This window comes from Passer domesticus, chromosome 5, assembly GCF_036417665.1.
Source record: "Passer domesticus isolate bPasDom1 chromosome 5, bPasDom1.hap1, whole genome shotgun sequence".
NCBI lineage: Eukaryota > Metazoa > Chordata > Aves > Passeriformes > Passeridae > Passer > Passer domesticus.
In genome coordinates this window covers 30333798-30354908 of record NC_087478.1, presented here as the reverse complement: position 1 = coordinate 30354908, position 21111 = coordinate 30333798, and the positions used below count along the sequence as shown (strand labels likewise).

General features: G+C 33.1%; 1 long non-coding RNA gene across 6 annotated transcripts in view; it reads right to left on the bottom strand.

Annotated features, from left to right (window-relative positions):
• Nucleotides 1–21111, bottom strand: part of LOC135301945 (uncharacterized) — a 77397-nt gene that overhangs the window by 45979 nt on the left and 10307 nt on the right. For all 6 annotated transcript variants that reach the window (XR_010363674.1, XR_010363670.1, XR_010363672.1 and 3 more), the window contains exon 2: nt 3113–3214. This is a non-coding gene — a long non-coding RNA (uncharacterized LOC135301945). The remainder of the gene's footprint in view (nt 1–3112; nt 3215–21111) is intronic.

Sequence of the window (21111 nt, the reverse complement as noted above, 5' to 3'; positions counted from 1 at the left end):
TTAACTTGTATGTAACTGTTCCTAATGAAGGGTTTACATGGGAAAGGCAGAAAAATTTGCTAGAAACGTTAATTTTCATATCCAGATTCAGAATCATTTTGGGAACAGGGTGAGCTTATTGTTATAGAGTAAATCTCTGTGTTAATTCAGTGGATCTAGTAGATTGAAAGCAGTAGCCAAAAATATTAGAAAATATTTTAATAAAATAGTAAATCTTATAGAAGATGCAATGATGTAATGTCTCAAAACCACCTTTTTTCCTCATAATATGTTCATTTTTACAGTCATAGAATCAGTTGAGTATATCCAACTAAAATAGTAAGGAACAGGCTTGGAAATATATGTATGTATTAATAGATTAGTGTAATATAAATATTGTCACTGTTTAAGCACACCTTAAATATCTTTTTTTGGAAAACAATACATATTTTTAGACCTTTAGAATACTTATATTTCAACATTTTAACTGATTTAGAGTCAGAGTCCGAGTCATCTGTCTCATGCAATCAAATAATCTCAAAGTCTGAAAAAAGTAATTTGCTCATCTACATCCTCATACTACTACTCTCAATTAGTATATTTTTTAAACAGCATGCTCCTTAGGTATTTGTCTGGACAGTTTAAAAATTCCAGTCAGAGGTGATTTCATATCTGTAAATGACAATGTAATAACTGCAATCACTATTATCCTGTTTAAGACAGTTCACCATGTGGCTAATTTTAAGCATTCAAAAAGCATCATGACTTCAGTCAGACTGCTAGACCTACTATTATGCCTGCTTTTAAATGCCTCATCAACTCAAACAACTACCAGGATGAGACACCTTGTCAGTCTAAGGAAAAGTAGATCCTGACCAACATAATTTAAATATGTATTAAAATTTAAAATTATTTTTCCTGAGAGTACATCATGACTAATAGTTTCTAAATACTTTTTCATGTGCAGAGGCAGTAAAAATATCGGTGTCAACCTTAAATTAAAATAATCTCTCATCATTATAGTTAAACTTGCTGATTATTATAGTAATGTTGCTTATTATAGTTAAACTAAAGCTAAAGTTCAAACTAAGCATTTCAAATGAGTTCACTGCATAATTAACTTGATTTTTAAACAGAGGCAGCATATAGTCAAAAAAATTAGTCATTTACTAAATCTGAAAAGTTTAATCAAATTTTAAGTATATGTTCGTATACTTTGGCATCTATATCAGTGTAGTAAAAACTTTGCCAACTGACTGAAATGATAAAAAGGAATATTGAGGGTGCATAATGAAAGCAGAAAGAAGTAGATCAAGGATTAAAGGAATGTTATATTACATTTGTAATATTCCTAATTAGTGAAAAGAGTCTATGACATATTGTAGAATCACAAGGAAAAAGTTTTCAAGTTCTGTTTTTACTATCTTGAATACCTTCTTCTCAAAATCTTCTCCAAATCCCAAACTTTATAAGAAGCTTTGTTCCTGGAAAAGGTAAGCTGCTAAAATGTCAACCAATCAAAATAATAATTACTTTAAAATCTGGAAATCTGAATTGGACTGATGACTGAAATATGTATTTTGCAGTCAAAAGTTTTCACAGTACAATTTCCTCAGAAAAGAAAATTACAGTTTTATTGTTGTTGTTTTGTTGGGGGTTTTTATAATAAATGTTGCATTCTGGGAACTAACCAGTGCTACTGAAAAAGATACAAAGGCTCTCAATTTGACATTCTCATTTGCCATTCATGGCAGTCTGGCCATACAATAGTAAATAATTCAGTTTGCATTAGTGCACTGTCAGCTTAAACCCAGAGTTTATCAGAAAAAGATGGTTGGTGCAACCTGCTTTTGTTAAGGGGCTTTGACTAGAAGGACTACAACTGAGTGAGGAAAAAAAATCACACAATATTCAGATTATTTTCTAAAATATTGTTTGTTGAACAAGCATGTAGTAATTGGGGGGGGAGGTTCTCATAACTGGTAACAGATAAATGTGGAGCAGGAAGATGTGATTGAGAAGGATAAAGATACTGCATGAGGTTTTGGGACATGTGACATGAATAGATGAGAAATTAGGTGTATGATGATGCTGGCAGATCTGTTTGCCCTTGCCAGAGTGGTCACTCTGGATGAAGTGCTTTTCATTGTTTTTGGATTTCCAAAGTCTTGCTCCTGGGGTTCCTTTTTAACAGGGTGCCATTTAGGACTCTGAGTGAAGTAAAATGCTATTTATTAAAAATATTGGCAGCTTCTTGACAGACTGTGCCTTCTAAACTGTACTCAAAGGAACTGTGCACACTTTATATTGCCTTCAGTTCTACCAAAATAGCTGAGACTTAGTCACAACATTGGGTAGTTTTTTTTGTCCATTTTTTTGTCCATAAATCCTGGAGTGGTTGCAGCCACTTCAGAAAAATAATCTCTGAGAACAGCCCAGTAAAACTGGGACAGATTATTCAGCTATTTGAAAGCTTTACTTTCTCCATAGTCAGTATACTTGCTGGCCTTCCTTGAAGGAGGCACTGCCATGGAAAAAAACCAGGTGTAAGTGTATAGATGTTATGGAAGAATGTTGCAGCTCTCCAGGGGGAGTGTTTTCCTGCAGTGGAATTGCAAAGTGCATCCAGAAGATAGAAGGAAATTAATAAAAAATGTATAATGTAATTTTTTTGATGATCCACAAGAGTTCTCAGGAACATGCATCTCTGAGCTGGACAGTAAATTTTTTAGCCTGTTTAAAAGCCTGTCTAAAAGTCAGGAAATACCTTGAGTACATCTTTAATAGAAGTGCTGTTTTGGTTTGCCCAATTTCTTTAAAGTCATTGGTCTGGACTCATCTTGCCTAATTTTTAGCAAGGAAGACATCCAAGATGATGAAAGCAACTTTGATCTTACATAGTAAGAGCTGTCCCATTTCACCCCCTAACTAAAAAGGAGATGCTGCAACAGAACTCTCAGGTGCTTCAAGGTACATGGGACAAATTTGAATGAAAATATCTAAAGCTGGAGCCTGTTTACAGCTGAGCTTTGTTTACAGCTGAGTTGTATTTTTAAAGGGTTTAGGGTTCATTCACATAGATTTTTGGAATGTCTCAAATCCTTGATGTTACTTGTGCCACTTCCACTCTTACCATATCAAAATCAGGGGAAGGTGTCTTGACAGAACATGGAGGCTAACTTCACTTCATGTGGAAAAAGACAACTAGCAGCCAGTCTTTCCTGTGATCCTGGTCCTGTTATGCATAAAAATAAACACAAAAATCAATGAGATTACAATTATAATCACAAGGAACTGTAGGTCAGGGTATGCACAAATAAAAAAATAAATTTCTAACATGTGACTTTCAATAATTTTTGGAAACTTCACGACAAATTCAATCAGCCTTTATTCTCTTCCAACCCATAGACAGGGTGTTCATTCATGGGGGTCCTGCTTGTTACTGCCAGAGCACAGTTCACAGTTTACAGAAATTTCAGTAGCTGTTAATATTAAAACAATGGTTCAATCCAAGCCTCATCTAATAGATTATTTGCACAAAAAACTCTGCTAAATAAGCAAAGCATAAAATTAATTACATTTTAATTAAATGTTTGAAGCTAATCACTGTAGAGAGTCCCTGATAATATAGCACATGGGGGGCACTAGATAACAGATTACAACATACTGCAATGAAATGGAAGTTGAGCAGCTTTTAATTGACTTAACACTGGGGAAAAGCTAGCTTTTGGAAGTAAACCCTGAACCAATGTAGTCAACTTCTTTGCAGTGTCACTATGGTATTATCAAAAGCTTCATGTTGCTGAACTTACCTGAGGTTTATTATCAGAACATAAAAAATTGTAGAAAATATGCAGTTCTCAAATTTCCACAATTCTGATAGTCTGTCAATAGGATACATTTCTTTCTTATCACTTTAAATCATCTTTGCTCTTTACAAGCAAAATTGGGAGCTTTTGTCAAGATTTAATCACTAATCAGATGTTAGCTGTGTATCATAAAATGAAAGTGAAAAATTCATACATTTAAATACAGGTTTCAAATTAAATTGAAATAGCAGTAAAGTTTTTGCAGTACAGTATAAAAATGAAAGTCACAAACCACCTTCTTTCATTTTTTGTCTGTGTTTTTGTGTGTGTATTGAAATCTGTGGTTTGGGTTTTTTTGTACATTCTGATCTCCACTTTTTTCCTTTGTCTTTTCTTATTTGATTTTACTTTTTTTTCTTTTTCTGAATGTGCACCTTTTTTTTCCTCTGAGTAACCACCGCTATAATATCACAAAGTTCTATTCATTTCACTGTTCCTATCATTCTTCAATTTAGCTACTTCCTCTAGCTTTTCTCAGTTTGGTCATATAATTTATTTTTCCATCATTCCTTCTATTACAAATTTCAACCTTTTTATTTTCCTCTTTGAAATATAAAATTTAACAAAGACATTAAATTAAAATTCATTTTATCTTTATTTATTCAAGTTGAAAACCAGATGCAAGACCATTTGAATTGATGCAGTTGGTATCAGGAAGAGTTAGTGAAAACCAGAGCATTTTTTCAATGCTTACTTGTCCATAATGAGTGATTGAAACAAAATTTGTAGCTCAATGGGAACACAGAAACTGCTGGCATTTTTCATTTTTATACTGTCATAAATGTCTGCTTCCTATTAAATTGAAAGAGGAACTTCAGTGATGACAGGTAAATTGGTAAATTAAAGCAAAAATAGGGCCAGCAATATATCTGTGCATATCAGAAACATAAATGCAACATGTGTTTATCTGATATGAATTTCTGTATGCTGATAGACTTTGTTCTTCTCTTTGAACTGCATTATCAGCTTATATTTGATTTGAAAGCTGCTCTTGAGCATCCAAGCACACACAGAGCTGATTTTCCAAGATATCAAGTACATGCCAACTAAAAAAAGAAGACTGAACTCTTGAATGCAAAGGAATTATGAGAATATCAAATCACGTAGACGTAAAGACATTGGGAGGTGAAAATATAACATTGACTAAAATGAATAAAAGTTGGCTCCTAAAGCTATTAATTTAAAATTCATTAACATTTTGCTAAATATTTTCCCTTCGCTGTCCAGCTGTGGAGGGGAGTGATAGAGAGGCTTTGGGGGTTCTCTGTCAGCCAGGGTAAATCCACTACAATCTTTTAGGAATCTTATTCTTGTGTCTTTGTAGCTTCATTTGAAAGCCAGAACTTTTGAAAATCCTGTTTCTTTTACTTCTGCCATAAAATTGAGATTTTATCAGAAAGAAGCCTAGTTTTCTGCATTTATTTATGACTAATTTCTAGAAGGAGAATCAAGATGTATTTAAAAAAAATGTTTCTGATTTTAGATACCAATTTCTATACAGTTATACTGACTGTTCTGTTTTACATGCATATATATGTACAGAATGAGATGGCTTTTTATTTTTCTTCACTAAATTAATATCAGGAGGAGAATCTCTGTCTGCAAAACTCTTTATGACAAAGTCCAGAGAATCAGAAGTAAGGAAACTGCAGGAAGTTCTATATTTATGTGAAAGGTTAGACATTTATTTGTATTCTGGGGCATTTGTTGAAATTATATGTAATAGCAACTTCTCAGAATGTAATAATTTTTTACTTTTTTGGATAGAAATATGTATATCCGTATTGTACAATCACTTAATCTGCAGTATGACACAGTTATCAAGTGTGGTCTTACTGGCTGAACTGTACATGGAGGTGGAGGTGGAATCATTAAAGCCTAGTTTTAACTGCTTTCATTTTCCTTTTGTAGTTTCATGTACATATATGCATGTATTTCTGCAGCTGTATTTCTGATTAGGATAACAAATCTGTATATCTTCTGTGCAAAGGACTTGTCTATTCACTGTATTAAGTGTTCTGCATTTACCACATTTGTACAGATCCTTGTTGAAGGAATGTTGTGGAGATTCAGGATTTCATGGATGCATGACAGGATTAGCTTCTTACTCATGTTTTTGTTTCAGCAAGCCAACATCCAGAAAGCACAGAAAACTGTTAAAAGCCCTCACAATTTCTAGGTGGAATTTCCAAATGGGAAAAAACCCAAACATGAAGAAGTCTTAGCGGAAGTGCCAGGGGACTTGGAGTTCAATTTGAAACAATTAATTAGACACATCATGCATTTTGCTTTGTTGGTTCTTTCATTCCATCTTAGTCTTGTTTTATGTTTCAGAGCTAGTTCCTCTCTAGCCTTAACCTTTCCCTCTGTTTTGATGATAAATGCAGATAACAGGACAACTCAGCTACCAGATACTTTGTTATTTCCCATAATAAAGTCAGTTGGCTTCTTTATGGAAAAGCTTTTTTCCTTCTTCAAAATGAAAATATGACAGAATAGTATGAGTAAGAAAACTAAGTTATACTGAAATAAACTCCCTTTTTGAGCTTTGAAGACGTTATGAAAAACATAAAGTATACTTTCTTGATAGAATCTGTGACTTAAAATATTAATAAAAAGTGGAATTTTAAGTAGTTGAAAGATTTATCAAGAGAAGTATGCACCAAGAACAAAATCCCCATGAAGAACAAAACCAAACCAAACCAAAACCAACCAAACAAAAAAAAGACAGGCCCCCTCAACACATTTTCTTCTATTTTTTAGATTGCTAGGAGCTATAAGTATCATAATTATTTATAATTAGATTATAATTTATTTTAGTGTCATAATAAAATTGGTTAGAATCACCCAATAGATAGGAGATGGGATTTATATTGATATGTAAAAATGAGAAACAAGAAGAATGGAGAGGGTTCAGTAAGCAGAATACATAAACTGTGATAAAGAATATATATACAACCTGAGATAGAAAGAGGTTATTTGCCTGTTAGCTACCATAGTAATTTCATGTTACACAGTTTGAATTTATAAATTTCCAGTTTTTGAATATAAGCATTTTATCATCTTCTCATCTCACTTTTGAATTTAACAGGAAATTTTCTGTAGGAATTTAACAAATTATCTTATGAACAAAAGTTTTATAGAGTGGTGGACTGAGTTATGATATCTGCAAGTAATTTTGCTGAAAAGAATACAAATAAATGGATATTACTCAGTTGATATTACCTTTACCTTCAAGACTTTAAACGTTTGAGCAGGGTGAATTTGTGTTTCTGAAGACTGAACTGAGATGAGACAATGTAGTATAAACTCTACAGACACTGTGTTATCTTAAAACATTATGCGGAGAAATACATCATTTGCATGGTAGTGTCTGATACAACCATAAACAAGGATTGCTACCCACGTCAGTTTCTTTGGGGTCTCCTTTGAGATCTGCTTAGCTGCTAGTAAAACACATTAATCTGGGGTGAGAGAGGGAGTGGGTTGAGTGAAATAATATGACTGTGGGAAGGGACATCAGATTCCCATAATGCTGAAGGGATAGAGACATTCAAAACTTAGTGAACTCTTTATACACAAAAAGTGAAAGAACCTAGCACCAACTCTGTGTTTGGAAATGTTTTTTCAGGACACAAGTATGAAGCTGTCAAGTGAATACACTACTGGGCAGAGGATGGCTAGAAAGAACTGTTCCAGTTCTTACCCCTTTTTGCTAATTTTTCCATATAAGTAAGCCAAGAAAGCCTACTTGAATTAATTTCATAAGAAATTTAGATGCTGATATTAGTGCTTAAGAAATTACTTTCAGTAATATTTGTGATATTAGTGCTTTTAGAAATTACTTTAATACTTCTAATAGATTTTAATAGTACTTACTGCTGAACATGCACATCTAACTGATGGAATACGGCCAGAGCAGTTTCTTATAGAGCAGTTGAAAAAGTTGACAACTTTTAAACTTTGTGGAAAAGCAATGATGTACCTGGAAGCTTGCTAGCTTGACTGTTGATAAAAAAATTAAAACCTGCATGCAATATATTAAGGCTTAAAGGAGGATGGGAAGCAAAGAATCTTACTTGTGTTTTCATATGTCTTTGAAACACAGGGGTTAGGAGATGAGAGCAATTTGGAAGGGGAAAAAGAGTTAATTATAATAAGGGTATAACTTCTGATTTTTTTCCTAATAAATATAGTAATAAAAGAATTCAGTGGAACTTAGAGATTTGTGAACAAATGAATTAAAATTATTAGAATCCTTGATTTTAGCACTGAAAGAAGGCATAGAAAATGGTAGTTTTAATAGTATCACAAATATCTAAAGAGTGTGGAGTCCACATCATTAGATGAGACAAATTCATCTGCATGGAAGTTTTCCACACTTGTTATAAAACACAGTAGAAGCTCAGGTACTTCAGCATAATTGCTCCTGATTGATCATAGTCTACTGTAGACCAATGATCCTTATCATCTGTATCATCATCAGATGTAGGCTTGATAATCAATGTCTCCCTATGGAATACTGATAATGACCTGCTTCCCTTTGCATTAAAATGACATTTTTTTGTTGTCCAAAAACAAAGATAGATAGATACTTAATGTGTTAGGTACCAATAGTGTTTGATGTTTGGTATTTGCAGATAGTTGTTGTGCACGTGGCAGATCACACGCTTTGATTACTTTGGGTTAGTGGGTCGTGTCCTGAGGATCTGTGTACATGGAAGAGTAAGGTTCATCTCAAGGTGATTTGGAATAAATTAAAGAATTCTGCTCTTTAACATGAGTTCTCCCAAGCTTGCTCTAGAAATCAAGGAAGAGTATTTTAATTAATAAAAAAATAAAGTACACTGCTTTGCACAACAGTACATTTTCCTCCTTCCCTTTGCATTTATTTTCCACATAATCATGAGAATTTTTCCTTGTCATAAGAAATAAATGGTAAAAGCCTCCTTTTTCCTACATGTTTTTGGTGTGTAATGAATCTAAATCTTCATTGCCACAAAGAAATAAAACTGGGGTTTTGTCATCTCAGCCTGTGAAAATAATTCAGGTTTCAATAACTTATTCTAGTCTGCATCAGATGGCTGGATTTAGACCAGATAATTAAATAAAGAGTGCCATTTCTGTGACTACTCAAAAATACAGTTCAAAGTTAATTTCTCTCTGAAACTTAAGTGAAAAATGTAGAGCTTAATGTCCTGCTTTTTTCTCACTAAGAACTTTGTTTATCAATTATAGCACATATAAGGAGTCACTGTCCATGGTCACCTTTAGGAGTAGTACAAGAACATTTGGATGATTGTTTACTGAGCCATAGAGGCATGAAATTCAATAATTTACCAGTTATGGATTTTTACTTTGCTTATCAGCTCTTGTAGGTGGTGTTCATGTGCTTTATGTCTATAAAGTACAACATTGCTCAAATTAATTATTAAAGTTAATGCCCCATTTTTACCACTGCATTCTCCTCCTTCCTAGACATGTTTCTTTTGTGGCTGGTTTGTCACATTTCATGGAAAATATGCCTCTGGATGTTTTGTTTTTCTCTTTCAAGAAGACTCCTTTCAGAAGAAGAGAGTTTTGTGAAGTTTAAATTCAACAAAGCTGTCAGAGGAAAGCGCTGAGGATAAGAAGAAAAAGAAGAATGTTTTTGAACAGCTTCACAAAATTTAATGGAGTTAAAAACAGTAAAAAGAGATCTATAAAAATTTAATACAGATTTTGTGGAAACCACTCTAAACCTTTGCAAAGATTAATAGAGAGTGTTGTGTTCTACACCACCTCACTTTTAACCACATCATAGATTATATTTTGATGTTACTCTGAGCTACTAAATGTTATAAAACTGATTTTAAAACTCAAGAAAAATGGATGCAGACAATAATGTCCCAAGCTATGCAGAGTAACTCATCATTTTGGTTTGGAAAATGTACTTATTTTTCTATCACACTGTTGTCCTTTGGTGACTCAGAAAAGTTACTTGAGAAGAATCCGTCAAAACTGGCTATACTTTGCATTTTAAATTGGTGGTTGTCTGTGACAGCAAATAACTGGGGTAGCAAAATATTTAGCAATAGCACATGCTGTTAATCATTGTGATGAAGGTGGAAAGGGCAACAAAGTCTATACTGAAGATGCACTTGACTGTATTCTACAATTTTTTATGGAGACGGGCACCTAAAAGACTAGTAAGCATGGTGCAGAATGCTGCTGCTGGTACATTTCTCTTGCTTTATCTTCTACTTCATCTCCTAAAAAGCCTGTTGATTTTTGAATGTGAAGGTATACATTATGCAGACCTATTGCACCCTGAGCTTAATATCGTGCATCTTTTTCTGTAAAGTGGGAAATACAGATTAATAACACTGTAATAATAATAATAATAATAATAATAATAATAATAATAATAATAATGTGAGAAGCAATGGGAAATAACTAATGAACAGTGTAACTTAAACTTCATTGTGTAGATTCTGGCAAGTTGTTTGAAAACATTAAGTGATGCTGGAGTTCTTTTAGTCTCTGCTGCTATATTAGTGAATTACATTGGATCTCCTGATATAAATCTCCGTATGGATCTATGAGCCTACTTTATGTCTAATTTATCATCTGGTGGTGAATTATAAAAATATACATATTGCAAAACACTCTCTACTCTGAAGAACATGCAGTGTCTGACATTGCTGAAATAGGGAAAGGTATCCTTGAGACTGGAGGAAAAAATCTACATGAACATACAGACATTCCTGTGTACATGCTGACAGTGATTTGATTAAGGTATGTGTGAGATAATTGCCAGACAGCACAAGAATAACTTTATTGGCAATTTTAGTAATGTTCTGTGACCTTACTGATCTACTCCACCTCTCAAAAGATTGCCACATTTATTGCATTTCAAAATGGAATGTTGCCTTCAAGTTTTAAGACAGCCAGGACAAAGAACCAAGTGATATAGATGTAGACTGTAGATGTACAGTTTTCTAATACAGGTTTATGAAAGAGTGATTTTGAAACAAACTGTATATTTGACTTCCCTCATGAGACATGGACTAAAAACATTTTTCGTGTAGAATTTATGGAAAAAAGATAGTTTTTTGGTGACGTTATGGTTTCAGAATAATGTTGAATGAATTGAAGTCCTACTAAGTAGCTTTCAGTAATGAAGCTTATACCATTACCTTGAACGTGAATCTCAGGTAAGCCCACAGCACTGTGGACCATAAAGGTCACAAAAACCTGGTTCTTTCAGAGAACAAGATCTTTGTCAGGGAGAAAAGCTAGAAAAAAAAGCTAGGCTTCCATTTTTCTTTTCCCCATCTGGGGATCAAGAAAGTTTATACATACCATTTCCCAAATCTCATTTCTCAATGCAGCTTCATTTTAAAGATGTTAAAACAGCCTGTGGAAAATTTTATAATTTCTTATGTACACAAACAGAAGTGCCAAACATTGGATCTTGAAGCTTCTGTGCATATTAACTGACAAAAATTGAGGGTCCAACTTTGCAATGGACTCTTGCTCTGAACCCTCTACCCAGAAGAAAACTATGACTCTTATAGACTTTGAGGCTCTTCATTTGCTGTACTCACATACAATGTTAATAATGTTCCATTTCACATTCTTTCCATTTGTATCTTGATGAAAATTGTCTTTATCACAATGTTGTGAAATCAAGAAAAATGTTTTAACATCTAACTTAAAAAGTTAGACACTGAGTATCTAAAATAATGGCCAAAATTTAGTTTGTTTAAATTTATAGTGGTGGAGTTTTTCTTTTTGAAATGTCCCTTAATGCTCTAAAAAAACCAGTAAAAGTTTGTATTTGATAGTGTCAATGAGCAATTTTAATCTTTGCTTTAAATTTCAACAATGTAAATATTTATTTTGTCTAAGAATTTGAATAATGCAAGGAATGTTAAGTACACAAAACATTTTAATCTGATTTCTCTCATTCAAGGAGAAAAACAAACTTCCTTTTTCTTAGATTAAAATTCTCTGCATCAAGCTAAGTGTGACTATTTGATTAGTGAGATGAAGTACACTTTTTTTTCCTTGAGAAACTCTCACTGCAAATCTTAAAAGGTTACCTTGCTATTTCCAGGTTTAGACAATTGTAAAATAAATTATCTATATTCTCACACCTGCTGCTTTACCATTCATACACATGATGCTATATAAGAGGAGTAGAGGAAAAGTTGCACACAAAAAAGATTCTATATTTCAGATTAAAGAAAAGAACAAAAAACCTTGGCGCTTTAAAATTTTGATGTACATCTATCAACAAAATGATATCTTATGTAGCTAGTCCAAAATGTATTAGAGAAAATTGTTGATGACTTTTTAACTGTCCCCTCAAAAGTAATTATATTAAATCTTTTAAAATGCATGAGCACACACACAGACATGCATTAATTTAAACAACATAGTGTTGTTATTATTATTATTATTATTGCATTAAGTAGTCCAGTTATACTGAACTCAACACAAACATGAATACTAAGCTGGTAGATACATTCCCATGTAGAAAACAATACATCTAGAGCAGACTGCCTTGCACGTACTCACGTGAGTTGTTTTAGGGAAGTTAAGGGTTTTACACTGATAGGTAAAGAAGGCAGGACTGTGTAATTAATTTTATTTCCAGCTGTCGAGATTTCAGACTATAATTCCAAGCTCTCTAAGCAAACATCTTTTTCTTTCCTTCTTTCCAGGCAAACTGATCAGACATGCTTTGGGGATTGGCTGTGTGCCCAGTTTCCACAAATGCCAAAGACTCCTGCACACTGAGTTAATTAAAATTGACTGCTTGTCTTAGGCAGAAAAAACAGGCTAAATTCTGGCTTGTTCTTAAAAAAAGAGATTGAACAATTTAGGCAAACAAAATAACTTTCTGTTAAGCCAGGGAATAAAAGTAACATATTGCTTTGCTTTGAAAAAAAACAGATCATATTTTTATTTTGTTTTCATTTCTACCTCAAAGGCTTTTTTTTCTATTGTGTTTTGTTGATTTTTTTCTTTACCCTTCTGCAGTGAATGGTAAATTGTTAGATCTGTGTATCCCAAGGACACGAAGACATATATCAAATGAAGGGTATAGACAGATTTTACAGGCTGAAGCTATAAATGACAATGAAACGTCTAATCTTGCAGATGTTTAAACCTCACAGGTGTCTCCCCTTTTGACTGAAACTTCCCCAGTGCCTAGTGTGACATTCTCACTGAAATGCACCAAAACTGCTGCAGTCTACAGGGCTCAGCAGCTGTCATATGCCTAAAAGCAGCCAAGTACCAAAGTCTCCAAAGGACATTTAATATGCATTTCCTAAGAACTGGCTGACACTGACAATAGAGCTCACAATGAACTAAAAACATATCTAGGATTTATAGTATTTGTACACTCAGGTTCAATGATCTCAGGTTAGGGGGTTAAAATTCACACATTCCTGAAGGTGTTTTTGGTTTACTTTTAGAGAGTACTGAGAGGCCTAAGGTTATCAGGTTAGCACTTCCTTCTTCTTCCTCTGCTACTCTGCAGGGAATCTTATGTGATTCATAGGAATATACAGAGGTAGAAGAAGAAATTGATGGGAAGCCAGAAGCCCTAGAATGTACATCATTCTATAATTCAAGTTTTATAGTGTTCATAAATTCTGTCTTTGCTTCAAGAGGCTCTTTTATGCTTTTTAATAATCAGTATTCTGGGGTATAAAGATGAGCAGACTTGACAAGAAACCCATAATTGACTATTTCCCTGATGAGTCCCCACCCCACAAGGTTACAGAGTCATATGCAGGGTGTTTCTAATGGATCTTGAATTCTCCTTTGTATAGTTGAAAATCTCAATCTGTCAGGTAAAGCAGGTTTCTAGAGAAAAATGGCCTATCATTTGTTAGAGCATTCTTCAGGGGGAAAAGTGACATGAATTTGCTAGTAGATGACATCATATCACAGCTTTATTTTAAAAGAAAAGGCTTGGACTTTAAAAAGGATCTATACCAGGATAGGTTTCCAGCCTCTGGATATGAAACAAACAGATGTGTGTCCTTATGGCTCTATGTCCCCAGGAAATCTTAGGGTTTCCTATTGATTTTGTATTTATGACTTCCCCAGCACACTGGCTCTTCTGGTTTGCAATCTGGGATTTAAGCATGTCCCTATCATGTAACAGATGCCCTCAAATCAATATCTAGTCTAAAAATATATTTTAGGGGTTTTTAAACATTTTTTGTGTTTTCCCAAGATAATTTGATTTTAAATCAGATTTTTTTTCCTAAAACAATTGATCTGTAAGTGATGTCACTGCTCTATCTATATGATTGTGATAGTGTGTAAATGTGTCAAATGCTGTTCATAAGAGCAGTGTGATATTAAGTTTATCTCTTGTATTGAATCTAAACAGAATTATTAAGTAATCCTAATAGGGCATTCACAAAACAAGCTGTGGAAGGAATCAGGCAGCCTAATGTTTATCCAATGGATGTTCATCTCTACAGTGTTCTATTCAAGACATGGACTTAGAGGTCTTAGGGACCAGTGTCAAAGCAGGATCCAGGATGGAAAAAACAATTCTTAGCAGACCAAAGGTTAAAACATACATTATATGTTAAGGAATTTGTTACAAAGGATATATATATACAGATAGATATACAAAAGCATAAAAAAATAAAATAAAATTAGAGAGAGAAGATATACAATTAGTCCTAATTCTGTTAAAGTTGTATGTGGATACACAATAGGATTAAGTTTTTTATTTCTAATCTTGAATTATTTTACATATAGTTACATTTTTTTAAAATACATTCCTTAGGTGAAATGTTAAATGTGTCTATTCTTCTTAATAGAAGAATGCATTATAAATTGAATGCTCCACTTCCTTTCTAACTTGCTTTTCCATTGTGTTTCTAAAGTCCTAGTGGATTATATGTTACCATTTGGGAGAATTTTTGAATGTAGTGAATAAATAGAAATATGAGCAAATATGGTTGCAAAAAATGCTTGCATGTGTCATGTTTTTCACTGTTAGATTATTTCCAGTTTCTCACAAAGCAGCAAAAATAATACTTGCACTGCACTAAACAAATTTGCTGAAATCCTCTAAGTAATTCACATTTTAAAGAAAAGAAAATATGAAAAAACAAAATTAGTATTTATAAGCTTCTCAACAGTGACAGTGGCAATTTCATTGATATTTTGTAGTAATCTTTTCTTTTTTTTTTTTTGGTGTATCTGCAATGCTTAATGTACTGTCAGCAGAAGAAATTTATTCTGGTCTGAAACGGCTCCTACTATCTCACTTAGAGCTTGTTTAGAAGTATCTTGGTTACCTTGCTGACTTGTGAAATGCATGTCCATTGTTTGTGTTTTACACCCTTTTTGCAAACTGATTTTTAAACATATTTTCTACTTTCTTTCATTGTTTTCTCATTAGTTCTTTTGTCAATGAGTTCAAATGAACCATGACTTTAAAACTATTTCTAGAATAGAATTTTAAATTAGTAAATATTTTGCAATATTTAAATGTAAATCTGCTTCATGTTTTGATGAGATCAAAGTCTGAAAAAAGTTAAAAGTCAGATGAACTGTAACAAAATCAAAAACTGAACTAAATAGTTTACTAAGGAAATTTGTTTGTTCTGTCCAATATTAAATGTTTAAAAATGTAAAGTACAAACTGCATTGATTAATTTTTAAATAAAACTGCCCTGAACTATGGATTTTTTTCTTTATATCTAGTTTTGTGCTACTTAGGATCACTAAATAAAATACATAGAAATAACAAAAAAGTGTCTAATATCAGTTAAACAGAAAAGAAGAATAGATCTTATATTTCTGAAGATTTTGATTCTTCAGCAAAACCTGTTTACAGTCTTTAAAGTAATGCTATCACTTATTAAAGACCAAGTGTAAGTGAACAAGCAAGCTTCCCTGAAGTAGTGAAGAAACCATAAATCAGGAATGGTTTGAAAATGAGATTATTCAACGTGAAAAGTTGAATGAGATTATTCAACTTACATGAAAGTAAGGTGAGAAACATGACAGCAGCAAGATAGTTATCACAACTTTAACATAAAAGTCATTATTTGAGTGAAAAATTTGATTTGTTTTGAGAAAAAATAATTTTCCTTTTAATTTTCAGGTTTTATTTCCTTACAGAGGCAGTAAAGCTATTAACATGTTGAAAATATTTGTTCTTTTCTAGTATGGCTTAGAACATGAACACATATTATTCTCTTTTCAAACACATTTTTCAGAAACTGTCTCTGTGTTTATAATATATAATAATTTATAATTTGTAATAATTTATAGAAATCCAGGGAAAGTGTTTGCACCTGTATGTGGGCATGTAGATTTGAGCTAGGCCGTTGAGTGATACATGGAAGATACAATGGAAGAAAAGGGACTTTCTTCTCAAAGGCATCTAGAGAGAGTGAAAAAAGAATTCCATAAATTTTCTAGAGCATAACCATTGCTAGGCCCAAAGAATTACAAAATAAGATTCATAATGGCCTTACAAAGATTAACACATTCAGCAGTATCTGCCCTAATTAAGGTAAAGATATTAGAAGCCAGGCTACCTTTTCAGACCTGCTCTGACAACCTGTTATATCTATTTTCTTTTTAGCAAAAGGATTCACCTCTAAGAATGGTCATACAATGCCAAGAGAGCTGAAATTTCAGTCATAAGTGCTTAGCTCCTAATCCTGGATTCAGATATTAGATACTCTTTTGCCTTGCTTTCCTTCACTCTATACCTGTTAAAATGGATATGTAAGAAAAAAAAAATAGGAAGGGAAACCTGAGGTATAGCTGGTTTTAAAATTTATGTAGTAAATACCTATTCTAACAGGATACTCTCGATGAGACTGCAGAGTAATTCTTAAAGGCAGTTTTGATGTGGCCACATTTCACTTTTCCCTTTCTGCTAACATTCCACGCTGATCAGAGAGTCTCAGGTAGAAAAAACTTAATATTGGAAATGTTGGAAATGTAATTCAGCTTCCTGGTGCTTACTGCTGACCGAGGAACCTTTGTGCACTGACTCTATCCATGTTATGCATAATTTTGAGACTGAACACTCCTGGTATGGCTTAGCTATTTGTTCCAGCTCACACCACTCTGTCTGGAGTCATTGCTTCAGTCTCACTCCCACTGATGCCATTCTCCACTCTTTTCTTCCTTTCATTTTCTCTTCTCTCATATCTGACTGACCTTCCTTCCCTCATTGATCTTTCTTTAAGAAAAATCCTCTTGAAAAAGTTAAAGGCTGAACACAATTCAAACAGAAAAATGGAGAACCAGCAGGAAGACTGCAAACCTAGACATTATTTGCCCTTCTCTTGTCAAGTTCCATTCCTCGGACTTGAATAGACTACAAAGCTTTTAAGCTGCCTCACAAATTCTCTAGCAACTAGATATGATAACTAGGTGATAAGTAACTTAATTTAGTATCTCTTCTATTTAGCAAAGAGGGCAAGCCCTAGAGGGCATCTGATCTGTGATTATTTCCATAAATTCTTGGCTCCAACTCTGGTCCTCAGGTTATACACAATTTCTATTACACTTCTTTCTTACTCTAGAGATTCAAATGAAAACCTATTAAACTACAACACATGGAAGAACAAATTATGGCAATTTTCATGCTTTGTGTGCTATCACTAGTTACAGAATAGTTAAGAAGTTTAGGAGTTTTTCTTTAGCTGTTCAGTTTGCTTATTTTTTTTCTCTAATCTAGTGCTGGAAAAAGTGTGGATGCTAGCAACAAAGCTTAAGAAAAAGAAGAGGATAAGCCTTAATTCTGTTTCTCACACTACTTCATGGATTTGAAGTTACTCCATTCAAGTTGAATGAGTAAGAGGGAACAAAAAGAAATAAATTTTTAACTGTTTATTTACCAGTAGCACCTAATTTTTGGTATTGTCTTTTACAATCAGTGACAGAACTAGGGAAAACAGATAAAAAAAAAATAAAAATCCTGGATCATAAGGCAATGACTATGACAATGAACAAAATAAGAATACAGTGCTATACTAGAAAGATTATAATTTTTCTTGCAATACAAATAAGTATCTAAACCCCAAACAGTAGACTAATACACTTGCTTCATAATTACCTATGGTGTTTACACACCAAAAACCAGAAAAATGATCCTTCAATAAACTACTGTTTGTAAAGCTAGAAAGAAACTAAAAGATAACATGATATGGCTTTGAGTTACTGTTCAGGTAATTGGTATGCTGCAGGTGTCATCAAATTAAAGTTAGATAATACTCCCCTCAAAAGTCCCATTTTCAAATTGTAAGAGAAGGAGCTAAAAAGCTATTTTCATCCTATAGGATTTAAGGGTCTCAGGTGTTCATTACAGCTGGTACTGATTTGTCTCATGATTACATTTCTTTTTTGAGAATGTTTCTTCCTGATCTTTGTTAGAAGTCTAAATGGAGAAGTTTTATCTGTCCTCCAGAGATCTGCCTTTTGCATAGCACAATATACCATTTAGAGCAAGGGCTTAAAAAGATTTTCAAGAGGAAATAAAGGGATCTCCTAACCTAGCCATAGTATAAAAGTGACAAACAGGAATTCTGAGCTGGTGAGTGGGGTGATATTGACTTTCTATGTTGGTAAAATGGACATTACATTTGAGAAAAAAGGGTGTTGTAGACTCAGTTTTGAAAAAAAAAGAGGTGCAAAAATATGAGAGAAATAAATTCCCTGTTTTACAATAAGTTCATGGCTGGCAGTGAGTTAGGTTATCCTGTGCTTCCTGAAGAGGTGCCCTTCAGGAGAAGCAAGGCTGATTGGTAGAATCTAAATAATTGCATCTGAGAAATGTGGTGGAAGGAACATTGAAATAATTTTTTCATTTTTTTCTTAGTTGTATCAAAATGCTTTGGGAAGAGTTGCGATGATATTAGAAACAAGGATCTTGTAAGCTTTTGCAAATTCATATGCGAAGGAACTCAAATAATTTGCATGATACAGTAATATTCTTAGCAGTTGTCTATTTCCAGCATTGGTCTTACTTTCACCTATTAAAAAATCTTATCAAATATTATCACACTGAAATTTGTCATCTGTGACTTGAGGAAAATAACTGATGGACTGGTACAATGTGTACAACACTACTGTGACCTTCCACTTATTTTTATCTTTCCATAAAGTATGATATTTTTAACAAAAGAGCAGCTCATTGAAGAAAAAGAAATAAAGAAGTGTTTATCAAGATCTTCCTGTATCTTTAATTAACTTCAGTAGTCTCAGAATGTTTTACAAGTTTAAGGGTTCCATCCATACATTTTCCATATTTTTTTCTTCCATCTCTTCCTGAATGCAAGCTGGCCAATTTCAGCTATATTTGAAAAAGTGATGGAAGCTTTATGAAAATATGGGGCTGTAGTGAAAAGATAGTAAATGCCAGAATCATGCAATCCATTTTGACTGTTGATTTCCCATAAATCAATAGGTGTGTAATGTCCGAGCTATTGACTGGCCATTAGGATGGCTGTTACCTTGGAAGGGTTGTCACAAACAAAGCAGAGCATGAACCATACGGGACACAAATGAACAACGAAAGAGGTTTAGCAGGTATTTTTCCTGCTTGTCAAACAACTTATATTTGTTTATTTAACTTCATATTTATTTATGAATGGACATTTCAAATTGCCTCTGTGATTTTAGGCATTTCAAACTCATAGAGATGAGATCTTCGTAGCTAACGTCTCAAGGCTTGCTGGAAATTATAAATATAAAACTTCAGAAATTATTTTAAATGTTAGCCATTAATCTTGCTTGAAATCAGATTCTGTGAATAATTTATATAAAATGAGGAAAGTATTTAGAGGTTTTTTTAAAATTTTTATTTTCTCTAAATTTTTCAGATTTCCTCACTGCTTATTTTTGATTATGGACTTGGTAATTTTTAACTTGCTGATTACTGCTAATTCACCTTGTTACTTAGTGAAATTAGAGAGTCTTTCCCTAATAATTGTCTTACTTGCATAGTGGTGGCATAACTTTTTTTTTTACTTTGTCCAGTGTCCTAAGACTCATCTTACATTGCTATTTAATTATTTAGCCAAATGTCACAAAGTTTCCAGTGTGTCACTGGTTACATAGGTGAAACACTGAACATTTTCAAAACTATCTGAGTGTGTCGATTTATGAAATCATCAAGAATGCTATTTCCATTATTTGCTTTGCATATAAAGCTGTAAAGCTCCCTATTTTATAGTAATTTTGTTCATCTATTTATTTTCTTGGAGATCTTCACTGGACAATATCAGCAATACAGGGCAGGACCAAACTCCATAATTCTTTCTATAAGTAATAAAATGACTGCATCTTTCCTATGGATTTCTGATATATTTCCCCCTAAGATTCCAGGCATTGTAATTAAAAAAAAGGTCTTTATAAAAAATATTCATGTATAAATGCTCACTATTGAAACAGTCTTCTATTTGTTAGTCATGTATTTTTATCTGATACCAAAAAGGAGTTCAATTAATTATTTACATTCATTCCCTGTCAAACAAGCATCATAAGACAGCAGAAGACCACATCAGCAGTCATTGTTTCTGAAATATTTTTCAAATAACATTGGAGAAAAAAATATTCATGCACACCCAAATGCATTTTGATGAACAAATTTGAAAGTAGTCACATCTGCTGAAAATTGGTCCAAGAAATAATAACATTGGTTATATGGTATCTCCTGACAAGTCTCAGAAACAAGTTTGGTGTGATATAAATTACATCTGTATTTGTAAGAGTAATGCTGTTCTATGTCAGACAAAGGTGGTATTAACACCTTTTACACACTGGCACACACACATTTACACACTTGTCAATTCAATATTCAGTTATTGTCAAATTGAAAAATTATGTTACTAGCAACTGATTGCTGTAATTAAGGTTTTGATAATTATTATTTCAGTTACTTTTCTGCTGGTAAATATTCTAGCATTTTTTCATTACTGTTGGCACAGAAAAATGTAATGTCATAGATATGCCAATGAGAAACACAACTGAAATATAAGTAATTCTCTGTCCCAGTGGGTCCAGGTATTTTCTCAATTCCAGAAAATTCTAGACCAGATTTTAACATATTTGAAATTAATCAGCAAGACAGAAAGGTCAGGGACTTTGGTCATGAAAATGCAGAAGAGCAGAAATATTCTGAGGTAGAATACGATAGTCAGAACAGAAATTCTGTGTTCCCACAGTTTCTATTATAACACATTGCTAGAATAATGAACAAAACTTTTTT